This window comes from Zea mays, chromosome 1 (assembly GCF_902167145.1).
Source record: "Zea mays cultivar B73 chromosome 1, Zm-B73-REFERENCE-NAM-5.0, whole genome shotgun sequence".
NCBI lineage: Eukaryota > Viridiplantae > Streptophyta > Magnoliopsida > Poales > Poaceae > Zea > Zea mays.
Window position 1 is genome coordinate 62580732 of NC_050096.1, and position 14610 is coordinate 62595341.

The following is a 14610-nucleotide window of genomic DNA, read 5'->3' on the forward strand; positions in this document are numbered from 1 at the left end:
TTATGTTTTGATTTCTGTTGAGCCCGTTTGAGGCCGGACGGTCCGCGGTCCGGACAGTCCGCGTCTGTGGGCCGGACGGTCCGCGCATGCGCAGAACAGTTTAGGGTTCCGAGTTTTGTGCTATGTTTGTTGGCTAGATTTGCGGAATTAGCTCGGAATCCAGTCGTGTAAAGGGTCAGACCCCCCCTCCTCTATAAAAAGAGAGGTCTACGGCCGATTTGTAATCATCAATCGAATCAATACAACTTCTATTCACATTTATTTCCAGTACAATTAGGAGTAGTTCTAGTCTAATTCTAGTTTAGCCTCTCAATCCCCAAATTCTTCGCCTCTCTTCGACTCTACGCCGATTAGAGGAGTCTAGGTTGGTCGGCCCGAGCCTAGACAACCCCTAGGATCTCTCCTCCCCGACGGGGTCCCTCTCGGGAGCGAGATCCAGGCGCCATCGGCGATCTTCCGCTGCCCCTGCGCACGCGCGGACCGTCCGGCCCCAGGGCGTGGACCGTCCGGCCGCCAGGCAGGAAACCCTAGCCCCTGCGCCAGGTTGCAGACCGTCCGGCCCTAGGCCGCGGACCGTCCGCGCCTGACCAGAGAGCACTGCCGCCGGTTCTTCTTGAGTATTTGGCGCTCCGAAAAAGCGTCAACATACTTTTTGGCGACTCCGCTGGGGAAAGCATATTTAGACCTATCAAATCGGCCCTCAATGGCCGGTTCAAGGGATAGCTCTGATATTTCCCCAAGCAACATCATAGAGCCGACTTGGGACACATTGCCGGCTGACGAACAGCTCCAGTTCGAGGAGCACAAGGAGCAGATGATCCAGGAGGCAAAAGCGAGGTTCTTGGCCAACTTCAAAGTGGACAGGAACAACAAAGTCGTCCGACATCGGGCGACAGATCCGGCTTCACTGCGACCCACGCCAGACATCCCCAATGTAAGTAATACAAACAAGCTGCAATCTCTTAAGAATTATGTAGATAAACAGCGTGAACAAATACAAAATATCACAGGGGATATGCAAAACGGCTATAGGAGATTAGCGCGTGCATTTGACAAATCTAGCAGTGCAAATTTTCCATCACACAAGGTAGAATTAGGGGGTAACACGCGTAATACATCGGCTGTAGGTTGTCACGACCAGTCACAACCCCTTTATGGGATGCCGATGGACACGTACCCTGAGCAACCGCAAATCGGCAGCAAAACAACCGATCTGCACATGCCCGGAATGTCCGCACGTGAGCGCGGACCGTCCGGGCCAGCCACGGCCGGACCCATTTTTAATGAAGTACCCAGACACGCACCCGAGCCACCACATATGACATAGAACCCAAACTACCCAGTCGGACGGTCCGCATACAACGACGGACGGTCCGCATATAACCACGGACGGTCCGGGTACGTATCCGGACAGTCCACGCATGAGTTTTTTGAAGAGGATTATTACCTGAATCCTCGCCCGTCCCAGCAACACTTCCCATCACACTATGCAGTGCACCAGCCCATTAATTCAGGATCCAGAGCCCAGGAAAGCTTTTCGGTCCCACCTAGAAGGCCGGAAAGAAACGATCAAACCTATGAGCCATATAGGGCAAATGGAAATGCACCACGTAGCTCAAACCAATGGGGGGAGCGACAACATACTAACATGCAACCAACCCCACCTATGTTTGACCAGAGAACCGGTGGTCTTGCACCGGCTGCCATTGATATAGTGAGGGAAGAAATAGCCGGGGCGTTCCGAGATAAGCTCGGAGTAAGCATGGTCCCTGGGGGGCAATCATATCGGAAACCTTATGACAGCCGATTTGATCACCACCCGTACCCACAGGGAACTAGAATACCCGAATTCGCAAAATTTTCGGGTGATCAAGGGAAAAACACGCGCGAACATCTAGGCCGGTTCTTAGCACAATTGGGAGAATTGGCCGACACGGAGGCATTTCGCGTGCGTTTATTTTCATTATCTCTAACAGGAACCACGTTTGCATGGTATGCCACTTTACCTCCTAATTCCATTTCATCATGGGGGGATCTAGAACAAAAATTTCATGATCATTTTTTCTCCGGTGACTATGAGTTGGATTTGGTAGATTTAGTGTCATTGCGACACACAAAAGATGAATCAGTTAATGATTACATCCGGAGATTCCGAGATACAAAAAACCGATGCTTTCAAATTCATTTAGCAGAAAAACAGCTAGTAGGATTAGCCTTTAATGGTCTACGATATTATTTAAAAGAAAGATTAGAAGGCATCCAATTTTTTTACACTAGCACAGTTACACCAGAGAGCTTTGGCTTGCGAAAGCCGGAGCAAAGAAACTGCTAAAACAATGCGTCACAACGTACATATAGTAGAATGCGACCAAAGTAGCTCAGATGACGAATCAGCAGAAGTGTACGCTGCTGAAATGGTTTGGCCAAAACATGCCAAATCTTCGGCTTGTTCCTCCTTACAGCCGGTTCAAAAGAAACGGCAAGAGGAGGTTAAGTTTATGTTTAATGTTGGTAAGTGTGATAAAATATTTGACGAATTACTCAAAAATGGCAATATTAAAATAAATCACACTGTTCCATCCGCCGACGAGCTAAAACGTCGTGCGTACTGCAAGTGGCATAACTCATTTTCTCATGCCACTAATGATTGTAATGTATTTCAGCGACAGATTCAATCGGCCATTAACGAAGGACGATTGAAATTTCAGGAAATGCAGGTGGATACAGAGCCCTTTCCGATGAACATGATTGACTTCGAGGGCAAGAAAGTCCTGGTTCGGCCAAATACAACCGATAAAGGCAAAGGCAAGGAAACAATCATCGGCAATGCTAAAAAGGCCGATGGGGATTGTAAAGTTTCTTGTAGGAAAGTGGTGGCCGAGAAGACTCCCGATGGAGGGGAGACCCTGAAGGTGACCATCACAACCTCTAGCACTGGGGGGCAAGCGCAGACACGGAAACAGTTGCGGGAACCCGTACTGCGCATCACGGACAGTCCGCCATCCGGGCGTGGACGGTCCGACACTTTTCCGGATGGTCCGGAGGACTCCAGCGGACGGTCCGGCCATGCTCAGGACTCGCAGCGGCCACGTACCTTCAAACCACGACGACCAGAGATAGGTACGTGGAAAACAAATACATTTAAAGCAGCTGGTCGGCTGATCAAGCCTGGCCCGACTTTCGATCAATTGCTATCTAAATACGTTAAAAAGAAGGCCGGCCCCAGTGACCGGCCACCAAAGCGACCCCGCTCACCTATTCATGAGCAACGTCAGGTCAGGCCGATTGGACCACCTCACCAATCGGAAGAAATGAAAGGTCCTATTGTGCAATTGAGACCTAACATGCCGACATGGACACCTCCACCTCTTTATCCATCTATGCCATATCCATGCACATACTTACCTCCACCATATGTTCCAAACCAAATGTGGGGCATGCCACCATATCCATTTGGCATGCCACAGTACCCCGCCTGGGGGGTACCCCAAACATCCGTTTTTGACAGGTTGGCGCCGCCAGTATAAGACCGATTGAGCGCTGCTGAATCCGGTCACCAGGCACAGGCCCAACAAGATTACCGGACTACTCGGCCTCCTAGGCCGACCAATCCGGCAGGGGGGCATATGCCTGCAGCAACTCAAAGAACAACAAAAAAGGACATCATCAAAATAGGCACTGCAGATGTTGTCATACAGGGAGACAATAAAGGGCCGATGATTTTTGGTGAATCGGCCAATACAACCAATAAAGAAGATACGGTTACCATCAAAACAGCCGATCCAAAATACTCCATGCCTCGATGGTGCCCAGCGGGATTGACACGGTCCCAAAAGAGAAAATTACAGCGCCTAAAAGCAAAGGATAGCTAGGAGAAAGAGGCGAAAAAGATATTCAATGACACACATCCACTATACCCGCCACCGCAAAAGAAATGGAGACCAAAGGCCGTTGAGGAAAAACAAATTGCCACAGAAATAGAAAATCAAACAACACCTGCACAGCACCTTGCAGGTATGGCAGATAGCACGACCAGCAAGGCTGGACAATCTGCACCAGGCGTGGACCGTCCGGCCTCTTCGCGCGGACCGTCCGTCCTTCACCAGGAGGCGTCTGGACAATCTGCACCAGGCGCGGACTGTCCAGCCTCTGCGCGCGGACCGTCCGGCCTTCACCAGGAAGCGTCTGGACAACCTGCACCAGGCGCGGACTGTCCGGCCCCCGCGCGCGGACCGTCCGCCGTTCACCAGGAAGCCTGCAACGACACGACAACATCAATGGAGGAGGACGACCTGCTGAGAGAAGACCTGGTCGACTACGAGGCTTCTCCAGATCGCCCAGGTATGGATGTAAATATTATTACATTTTCCGCCGATTGTACTATTATCGGCGACGATGAACCTGTTGTTGCCCAGTTTGATTTTGGTCCTAAAGAAGCCGCCTTTACTAAACCAAAAGAATCGGTAAATCATTTAAAGCCGCTCTTCGTGCGCGGCCACATTGATGGGATACCGATTGCTAAGATGTTGGTAGATGGAGGGGCGGCTGTAAATCTAATGCCTTATTCATTATACAGAAAATTAGGTAAACAAGATGATGAACTTGTCAAGACCAACATGACCCTCAGCGGTGTTGGAACTGATAGTTCGATCAAAGCCAGGGGAGTCACGTCCGTTGAATTAACCATCGGGACTAAGACCCTTGCTGTTGCATTCTTCGTCGCTGATGTAGAAGGAAATTACAGTTTAATCCTAGATAGAGATTGGATTCACGCCAATCAATGTATACCTTCTACATTACATCAAATGCTAATACAATGGGTAGGCGATGACATAGAACAAGTACATGCTGATGTATCGGTCTGCATCGCTGTGGCCGATGCCCCTATACTCTGGACTTATGAGACTACTACATGTCTCACAGGAGTAGATTTTTCTGATTATCAATTCATAAGTATAGATAAGAAAGGTTTCATTCCTGTAATGCTAGAGCCGATGGTGTCGGGGACCATAATTAGGGGTACCCTCAAGACGCCTAATTCTCAGCTGGTAACCCCCATCAGCATAAAGCTGCAAAGGCCTGATGGGCACGATTAAGTCAGGGATCAGTCCACACGAGTGACTCGATCACGTTTCGCCCGAGCCTAGCCTCGGCCAAAGGCAGCCGACCTCGAGAGACTTCCGTCTCGCCCGAGGCCCCCTTTTTATGGCGGACACATCACCGGCTCGCCCGAGGCCTTGGCTTCGCTCAGAAGCAACCTTGACTAAATCGCCACACCGACTGACCAAATTGCAGGGGCATTAAACGCAAAGGTGGCCTGACACCTCTATCCTGACACGCGCCCCCGGCAGGGCCGAAGTGACCGCCGTCACTCCGCCGCTCCACTGGCCATTCTGACAGAAGGACAGCGCCGCCTGCGCCACTCCGACTGCAGTGCCACTCGACAGAGTGAGTCTGACAGGCAGTCAGGCCTTGCCACGGCGAACTCCGCTCCGCCCGACCCCAGGGCTCGGACTCGGGCTAAGACCCGGAAGACGGCGAACTCCGCTCCGCCCGACCCCAGGGCTCGGACTCGGGCTAAGACCCGGAAGACGGCGAACTCCGCTCCGCCCGACCCCAGGGCTCGGACTCAGGCTAAGACCCGGAAGACGGCGAACTCCGCTCCGCCCGACCCCAGGGCTCGGACTCGGGCTAAGACCCGGAAGACAACGAAACTCCGCCTCGCCCGACCCCAGGGCTCGGACTCCGCCCTGGCCTCGGCCGAACGACTTCCGCCTCGCTCGACCCCTTGGCTCGGGCTCGGCCGCGGCAACAAAAGGCAGACTCAACCTCGGCTTCGGAGGAACCCCCACGTCGCCCTGCCTAGGGCACAGACCGCCACGTCAACAGGAGGCGCCATCATCATCCTACCCCGAATCAACTCGGGTCACGGAGGACAAGACCGGCGTCTCATCCGGCCAGCTCCGCCAGAGGGGCAATGATGGCGCTCCACAAGCTCTATGACGATGGCGGCCCCCGGCTCTCTTACGGAAGCAGGACAACGTCAGCAGGGACTCGACCGCTCCAACAGCTGTCCCTCCACTACAACCATTTAGGCCTTCTGTGACAAATGCTTAATGACAATAGTAAAATTTGTCACTAGATGACTATGTTTATGACGATTTCTTGGAACCTAAACAATTTAGTGACAAAAAGTTAAGCCATGTCATAAAAAACGTCATAACTTGGTGTGTCATCATGTTTATGACGATATATTATGACAATATGAATGTGTCACATGAGGGAATCGTCATAAATTGATGTACATCATACGTGATGACATTGCATGACGATACATGTTCATCATAAATATTTGATATAGTTTTTAAAAGAAATGATATATGTTTCTTGTTGAAACCATGTTTGACCTTTCTTTGTTGGAGATCACAAAAAACTTACATCCTTCGTTGTAGTAAAATTGGGTTGTCCGTTAAACCATAGAGATAAATATTATTTGATAAAAAATGTCATCTTTTCAAAATGCAAAAAACTAAATATTATTTAGTACTCCCTCCGTTCTTTTTTATTTGTCGCGGTTTAGTTTAAAAATAAACTAGAGAACAATAAGTATTTTGAAGAACAAAGTTGGAACTTGAACCCATGACGTGCAGACAAGAGCAAAGGCTTCGATCGCTACACTGTAAACAAGTTCATGCTTTATATGTTAAATCTGTGAATCTATTTCATTGGACCACGAAACTTAAAGGCATCTGTATCATTACAAGTCCAAGCTGTTTAGCCGTCCAAATATCAGAATCCCCAGATAAAGCGATCCGATCTTATCCTTCGTGAACAACCTAACCGTAAAGGGCACGTGAATTCAATCTCCGGGTGTGTGAAACTTCAATCTACCTTCTCCTAGCTCTCGAGCTCGCAAGAGTCGGTAATCCTTCACATGCAATCGGAACACACCGTGCTGCCCACTCGCCGGTGCTCCTCGGCACCACAGGACATCAACATAGTTGATGAGCTTCTTATTTTTAGCTTCGTGCAATTTCATCTTTTTGGCCAGGGTGGAAGTAGTCCCACTGCACTTCTTTTGTTGCTGTTGGCGCCCAACTGAGGCTTTGTTTGGTTACTCTAGTATTTATCTCAATACACATGCTCAATCCATGCGTATTGAGATAAATACTAGAGCACCCAAACAAAGTCTGAAGGTGAAGACAGTGTTATATGTCATTATTTACAATAAACAACTATAAATAAACACGTGGTGTTGACATCTTCCATATGAAATAATAAATCAAGCATCTCACAAGCAGACCACAATTTAAAAGCTAGATTTGGAAGACTCCACTGCATACTAGCCGTAGTAACTAATTATCAGATTGTTATTACTGGTCGTAGACTAATTCATTAGAAATGGTCACTAAAATATATATGTAACTAATTAGTTACTACTAGTCATAAGGTAAAGATAGATAACATAATACTAGAACGAAGTCTGTTCTGTTCTTCTGAAATATTTGTTTGTTCTTCTCTCTGCTCTGATTCTCTGAAATCTGAATCGCTCAACTGCCAAAGCCTGAAGGAGTGTTGTTGTTTCCTGTTGGGCATAGGTTGTCGCTGGGTCTGGGGAATTACCGTGTTGAAGTCATAGTGGCCAGTGGGGGTGGACCGGACGCCTGGACCGCAGATGGCGTATCAAAAATAAAAATTCGATGCCGCCAAAAAGCTAATATATGGGAGGGATATGTATTTCCTTCTCCGATATGTTAGGACGGCAGTTCCCACAACATCTTCCCCAACCTCGTACGAGCCGGCTGCGAGATCCAACGACCTCCGCACGGCAGTTCCATTAGAGATGCCTCTAGGGAAGAGATCCACACGACTATCCTAGAAATCCGAAGGTAATTTTGTTTAACTGTTCATCTTTGTTCGTCACTCACTGGATCTAGGCTTGAAAGGCAGCACGCAATCTTGCTGGGCCAATCCTCAATCCTTGACACCCCCGCCACACCTCCAGAGGCCGCAAGCCATAGCCGACGACCGCCCACTGCACCGCCGGTTCGGTAGCCATCGCGCCTTGTCCGCTTCTCCATGCCTCACCTCCTCCTCTTCTCTGTTGCCTGCCTCGTCCTCACCATCACGGCGCCGCGCGTATGACTCGCGAGCGCCTGGCGCTTGCTTCTCTCAATCGCTTCCGATCCTGGAGCTGGCGGCTGGCCACCCACCCGGTGCGCCCGTGCGAGCTTTTACTGCTCCCTCCCCTTACGGCCTCATAGGAACCCTCGTTATGGTTGTGTCCTGATGCTGCTCAGGCTTGCCGACTCGAGACCGGGGTACGGTTGATTTTATTACTGCCTCTGGCCCCCTTGCTGCTATAGCTATATACTAGTCAATAGTCATTTACTCCTGCTAGTATGAGCTAGTAGCATTCAACACTACTGGAATTCACAATTATTGTGTTCATTAGGGACATAATTAGATACAACTAGCGTAGCTTTGAAAGCCGCCTAAGGGGCCAGTACTATTGGTTAATCCATTCAGTAACATTTCTAGCTGTGGTATGATCAGTTAATATGTTGCTTGTGTGGCTAGTGTTCCCTACATTTTCTGCTAATAAGGTTACTTGTATGATATTTTCTATGATTAGTAACATTTCTAGCTGCTAGCCTGCTACCATGGTATGATCAGTAACATTTTCTGTTGCCTTCCACTGTGGCCGCGCGAATGACTCGCTCCGAGCCTTCAGCGGCCTCCTCGCTCGGCAAATTCTCCGCCGACGACAGGGAGAAGGTGCTCACTGCCGTTGGAGTACACACGGCGATATCTATTGCACAACCTACTTCCCAGATACAGGAGGAGGGTGATAACCACACTGGGAATCAAGGCAAGTAGGCATCTTAACTTTTTGGACTGCGATATCTATCATTACTAGGATAATATCATGAATGATTTTGGCGAGTCACAAATATATATTGAGAACCTATACTTACCCCATTTGTGTACAACTTCATTTTGAACTCAATCATTCATATGTTGTATTATGTTTTATCACAACTAATGTTTAGTTATATGCAACATTACTCTTATAAAAACAGTCTGTGTCTATACAATTATAATTATTTATATTTGACACTAATTGTGTAAGATAATGTACATTTTTTGGCATGACCACAAACAACAGAAATCATACCAAGGTCAAATAGAATGGGCAGGCAACTTGAATCGTTAAGCAGAGGACTGGGAATCAAGATTCCAACCCAAATCACTGAAGGGAACAAAAGCCAGAGCCACCTATTCAAGCTACTAAGTTTGCATTAGAGGGATGGTCGCCAAGGCCAGGGATTTACTGTCGAGGTGTACAAGTCCATGGCAGTGGCTGTTTGTGCAGATTAGAAGCTGATGAGGGAGTCTCGTAGCAGAACTTCAATGTTGAGATGTACTGACTTAACTATGTTCATGTAGTATATCATGTTACTTTTTTTATTAAACTAGCAAAAGGTTGTGTTAATAATTCATGGTGTACTAAATGTGATACCATCTTCATTTTGTCTAATTGGATGATTAATGCCATGCACATTAAAGATGGAAAAGCTACCTATGTATCAAGATATGTGAAGACTGCCCGCCTCAAACAAGAGGAATATTTTGGTGGAGCGAAGTTTATGAAGGTAAAAATACTTGTTTCACTCAAAACCTAAGCATTTTATTAGCAGATGACCATTTAACGTTGTAACATCTATTTATCTCCATCTCCAAAATCTGCTCTTTTTAGCTAACCATAGTGTGACTTTTCTCTCTCGATTCACTAAGATTCTGAAATCTGAATACATACTAGGGTTTTGTTTTGGTTCACCATTTTGCTATGGAAATATATGTTTCTGAAACCAGCTTAGATTTCAATGCTATATCAAAAGCTCCAAATCGAAGACCATCATCTTGTAGTATGGATATCCCTTTTGGTTAATTTCCTTTGCTTATAAGTTGTCATATATTCATGTTCATAATGACTTATTTTGTGATGTCATCTTTGTTTCTTTGCTACTATATTGATAGCATGTTTGGATTGAGAGCCCAGTTTATTCTTGGTTATGGCATCAATAAGTAGACAATAGTATCATAGAAATCATCTTGAGATCTTACCATCTGACAGTTCAATGATCCTAATGTACCAATTCAAACCCATGAAGAGTCAGTTTAACTATTTAAGCCTTTTAGTGTAATTCCTATCTAAGCGAGCTCACCTGGCTGTCCTCCTTCAGTCTTTACCCGTTACAATCAACTTCCTGCAGAATCATATTGTTACGTTGAATTGCTAGACTCTGTTCCTGCTTGTACACTTCAATGCTTTGCTTGGTGAGTGATATGCAAACCTGTGGACTTGTAGAGTAATAGCATTATGAAAACATAAGCCTACTTTGAATTAGTACAATTATTTTTTCTTCCTGAGATATCTAGAAAGGGATCTTTAAAGTCTCATGCGCCATATCTGTCATAATACTGCTTATTAAATTATTGGTTTTGTGAATGAATTAAGATTTGGAGTATTATACAAGCATCAGTCCACAAAAGACATCCCACTGTATTTGTTTTTGGATTGGAATGAATTAACAGAACTTAATTGACCTACCTTTGAACAGTGCATGCTACCAAGTGCATTACTGTAAATTTCAAATTATAAAACAGTGCATGCTACCAAGTGCATTACTGTAGGCACATGACCCAAATTGAAATGCCCCTTATATGTTATCTGTGTTCCATTTTTTGTTTGCTATCATTATGCTTCCCACCATTACAAGAGAAAGTGCTGCGATAGTTACTGTTTTGGTTAAACTACAATTTTTAGGACGATCACAAACGGTTGAAACTGCAGGGCGCGCAAAGCACGCCTAATGGTCTAGTGTTTAGTTATATGAAATGATGCTATTTATTAGATGATTGGTGGTAACTTCATTTAGTCAATATTGTTGTTAAATGTTTACCTACTACCAATCCTCCCCAGTGTTCTGTTTCATGTGTAAAGAGTTAATCGAATTGTCACATGATGTTTTCCTCTTTCATGTGTAAAGAGCTAACCTAGTTGATCTTAAGTGAAGAGCAGCGTGTCACATTTCTCGGTCTAGGCGTTTCTGTATTTTGTCATTTACTCCTACTTAGGCTCTCTTTAAACAAACTTTGGCAACGTGTACAATTTATTTCACATCAATGTGCTTTAAATGTTGCTTGTTATCTATAGTTTACACTTCATAATGATGTATTAGACTTTTGTGTGTGTTTTGAACTGCAGGGCATGGAGGTACTGCTGGTAACAAGTTCTGAATGTCATTAGGTCTACCATTGATAGCTACTGTGAATTGTGCTGGTAACACTGGAGCCAAGAACCTCTACATCATTTCTGTGAAGGGAATCAAGGGCGCCTTAACAGGCGTCCTTCTGCCTGTGTTGGTGACCATGGAGAATGGAAAGCCTAACCTTAGGAAGAAGGTGATGCCAGCTGTCATTGTGAGGTAGCGCAAGCCATGGTGCTGAAAGGATGACGTCTACATGTACTTTGAAGGTACATTTCTTATCATGATTGTATGCATTGATTCTGTGTGCTTACAGAATTATCAAGAATTTAGTTCTCTCGTATAGTCTTCTTTTGATTTTTTTATTCTTTAGAGTGTAGTATGTGTGTTTAACTAATGTTCTACTTTTGATATTACTTCTGAATTTTAATAAACATGATGATCAACACACATAGTTGTTTTCTGCAAAATGGTGCTCTAGAATACTTTGTTCTGAGAAGTTATGATTAGATTTTAGGAAACTTGATGTTCTCTATAAACATCGTTGTTTCTTTTCTTTACATAATAAAGAGTGACCATACTAGTGTTACTTGAAGGATGCTTTCATACTATTTCATTGAAATGCTTTGGCACTATTCATATCTAAAATGTTTTTGAAATTGTTATTTCGAAATCCAACATGTACCTTATTTCAAGATCTCCATTCTCACCGGACTCATTTTATATCATTTCAGAAGCAAGACAAATATAAGGATGCTGAACCTAGTGCAATAGATCTTTTTAAGGAGATGCATTGCAGCAAAAAGAAAGGTTTTAGCAAAAATGTTCAGAAAGCTATTGTAAGTGCTTATTTTCCTTGCATGTTCGTACTCACAACTTGCAACTTGCGGTATACTATCCTGATGAATAACCTTTAACCTTTATATTAGGTTGATATGGAAGAAATGGTGGTAACATCAGTTCAAGATGGACAACAACCAAAATATCCTACAGAAGTTGTTTATAGTGTGCAACTGGGCTCCAGTGTGTTCTTATGCAATCTTGGTCTTTAGTCCGTCTCCAAGAAAATCTCAACATCAATAGTTTCTATAAAGGTTCAACAACTTCAGGATCGACTGGAGGCCAAGAAGCAAGAAAAAGATAGACTTTGGGAAGAAGTGTAAACCTTAAATGCTCAGGCAGTCATCTCAGGAGACCATTGATAGTATGAAGAGGTCGACCGAAGAAAATAACAATCTCCTTAGTCAACTATTAAGCTTCAATAGAGGCCAAGTGCCTCCATCTCAAGTCTACTTAACCATTATAGGATCTGCAGCCTTATGGTTGCTATAGTAGCTAGTTACAATAGCTCTGGATTTGAAGAGTAGCTCTGGATTTGAAGTTATAGGATTATTTTCAATTAAGCTTAATGTTTAATTCCTTGAGTTGAAGTTATAGGATTTTCTTTGGATCTTATGTAAAAGGATTTGTAGATATATGTTTTGAAGTTATATGATTCTTTGTTGGATGAAATATTTGTGTTAAACAAATTCATAAGATATTTTGGTTGTGATGTGTAATATTCTATGACGATATGAATTTATATGACATGTTCCTTCTGATGACGATTGTATCTATCATAAATGCTTCGCCACATCACTTGCCATTTCATCATATTTTATGATGAAATTTTTCGTCACAAATGCATTGCCACGTCATCTGCCACGTGGCTTTCCACGTGATCAAATCTATGACAAATGTTTTCGTCATAAATGTTTTGCCATGTCACATGCCACGTCATTCCCATTAGCCATGTGGCAATGCATGGCAGTACGAATTGTGACGTTTTTAGAGGCACTTATGACGAAATAGAATGTCATAGATTTAGTGACGAATATGGTATGCGTCATAAAATCTATGACAATTTTTTGTTGGTCGTCATTGTAGACTATTTAACACGCACCTTCTGTGACGATGTCCTTTTCGTCACAATGGTGTCACCAAAATACAACTTGTGACAAATAAACACTAGTTAGTGACATAATCATAATGTCACAGAAGCCCTAAAAGGTTGTAGTGCTCCATCAGGCTCCGCCGCACCTCCGACAGCCACGACATCACGCCAGCAGGGTGCCCAGATCTCTCCGGCTGCCACATTGGCATGTACCTAGGGCGCTAGCTCTCCCTCCGCTAGACATGTAGCACTCTGCTACACCCCCCATTGTACACCTGGATCCTCTCCTTACGACTATAAAAGGAAGGACCAGGGCCTTCTCAGAGGAGGTTGGCCGCGCGGGACCGAGGACGGGACAGGCGCTCTCTTGGGGCCGCTCGCTTCCCTCACCCGCGTGGACGCTTGTAACCCCCCTACTGCAAGCGCACCTGACCTGGGCGCGGGACGAACACGAAGGCCGCGGGACTTACACCTCTCTCACGCTCGACTCCGGCCACCTCGCCTCTCCCCCCTTCACGCTCGCCCACGCGCTCGACCCATCTGGGCTGGGGCACGCAGCACACTCACTCGTCGGCTTAGGGACCCCCTGTCTCGAAACGCCGACAGTTGGCGCGCCAGGTAGGGGCCTGCTGCGTGCTGACGAACAGCTCCCCGTCAAGCTCCAGATGGGCAGTCTCCAGCAACCTCTCCGGCCCGGGACGGTGCTTCGTTTCGGGACTCTTGAGTTCATGTCCTTCGACGGCAGCTACGACATGATACTTCTTCCACCGCCGCGCGACTACGACAATGGCGGCCGACAACCCGCCCGCCGGCGGCGGAATCGACGACGTCTTCCCCGCGTGGTGGAAGAGCAACATTCGGGCTCGCTCCGTTCCCTCCCCCGCCAACGGAGGAGGGGGCGGGGCCGTCAAGGCCAGACGGGAGGCCGCGCTTCATCGGCCGTCGAGCGAATCGACGCCCCCGACGCCCCGACGGAAGGCACGCCGGACGTCGACCTCGCGTTCAAGACGGAGGCAAGCGCCGTCCCCCCGCGGCGCGCTGACCCCGAGCAAGAAGACGACGCCGGCGCGCTCACGGAAAGCCTGCAGGACGTCGCCCTCGAACCAGAGATGACGGCGCAACCAGTCCCCGATGTGACTACGTCGCTCCTCGTCGACCAAAAGGTAACGACTAACTCCCATCTTGCGTCATTTCGACTCGGCCTCAACCCGCCAAACGACCTCGTTTTGGCGGGCGCTCTCATTGAGGCGAGTGCAACCCCACTGAGGTTTCGTATGCGGTCGCCTTGGGACCGACTGACGGACGTCTCGACCTACGGGCCCTCTGGGTCCGAGGAAGATGACGATCCCGGCATCGGTTGGGATTTCTCCGGACTTGGCAACCCCAGTGTCGTGCGGGACTTCA

At 46.6% G+C, this 14610-nt stretch overlaps 1 long non-coding RNA gene across 4 annotated transcripts; it reads left to right on the top strand.

The window, feature by feature from the left end:
* Positions 1 to 7730: 7730 nt before the first annotated feature.
* LOC103635143 (uncharacterized) lies at positions 7731 to 12860 on the top strand. 4 transcript variants are annotated; one of them, XR_002266098.3, is made up of 7 exons: positions 7737 to 7889; positions 8735 to 8876; positions 9170 to 9424; positions 9571 to 9656; positions 11273 to 11542; positions 12008 to 12112; positions 12203 to 12860. It is a non-coding gene; the product is annotated as an uncharacterized lncRNA (long non-coding RNA). The 4 variants fall into 4 exon arrangements; XR_002266099.3 differs by having other exon boundaries at positions 7731 to 8876; positions 11247 to 11542; XR_557191.4 differs by having other exon boundaries at positions 7731 to 8876.
* The last annotated feature ends 1750 nt before the right edge of the window (positions 12861 to 14610 follow it).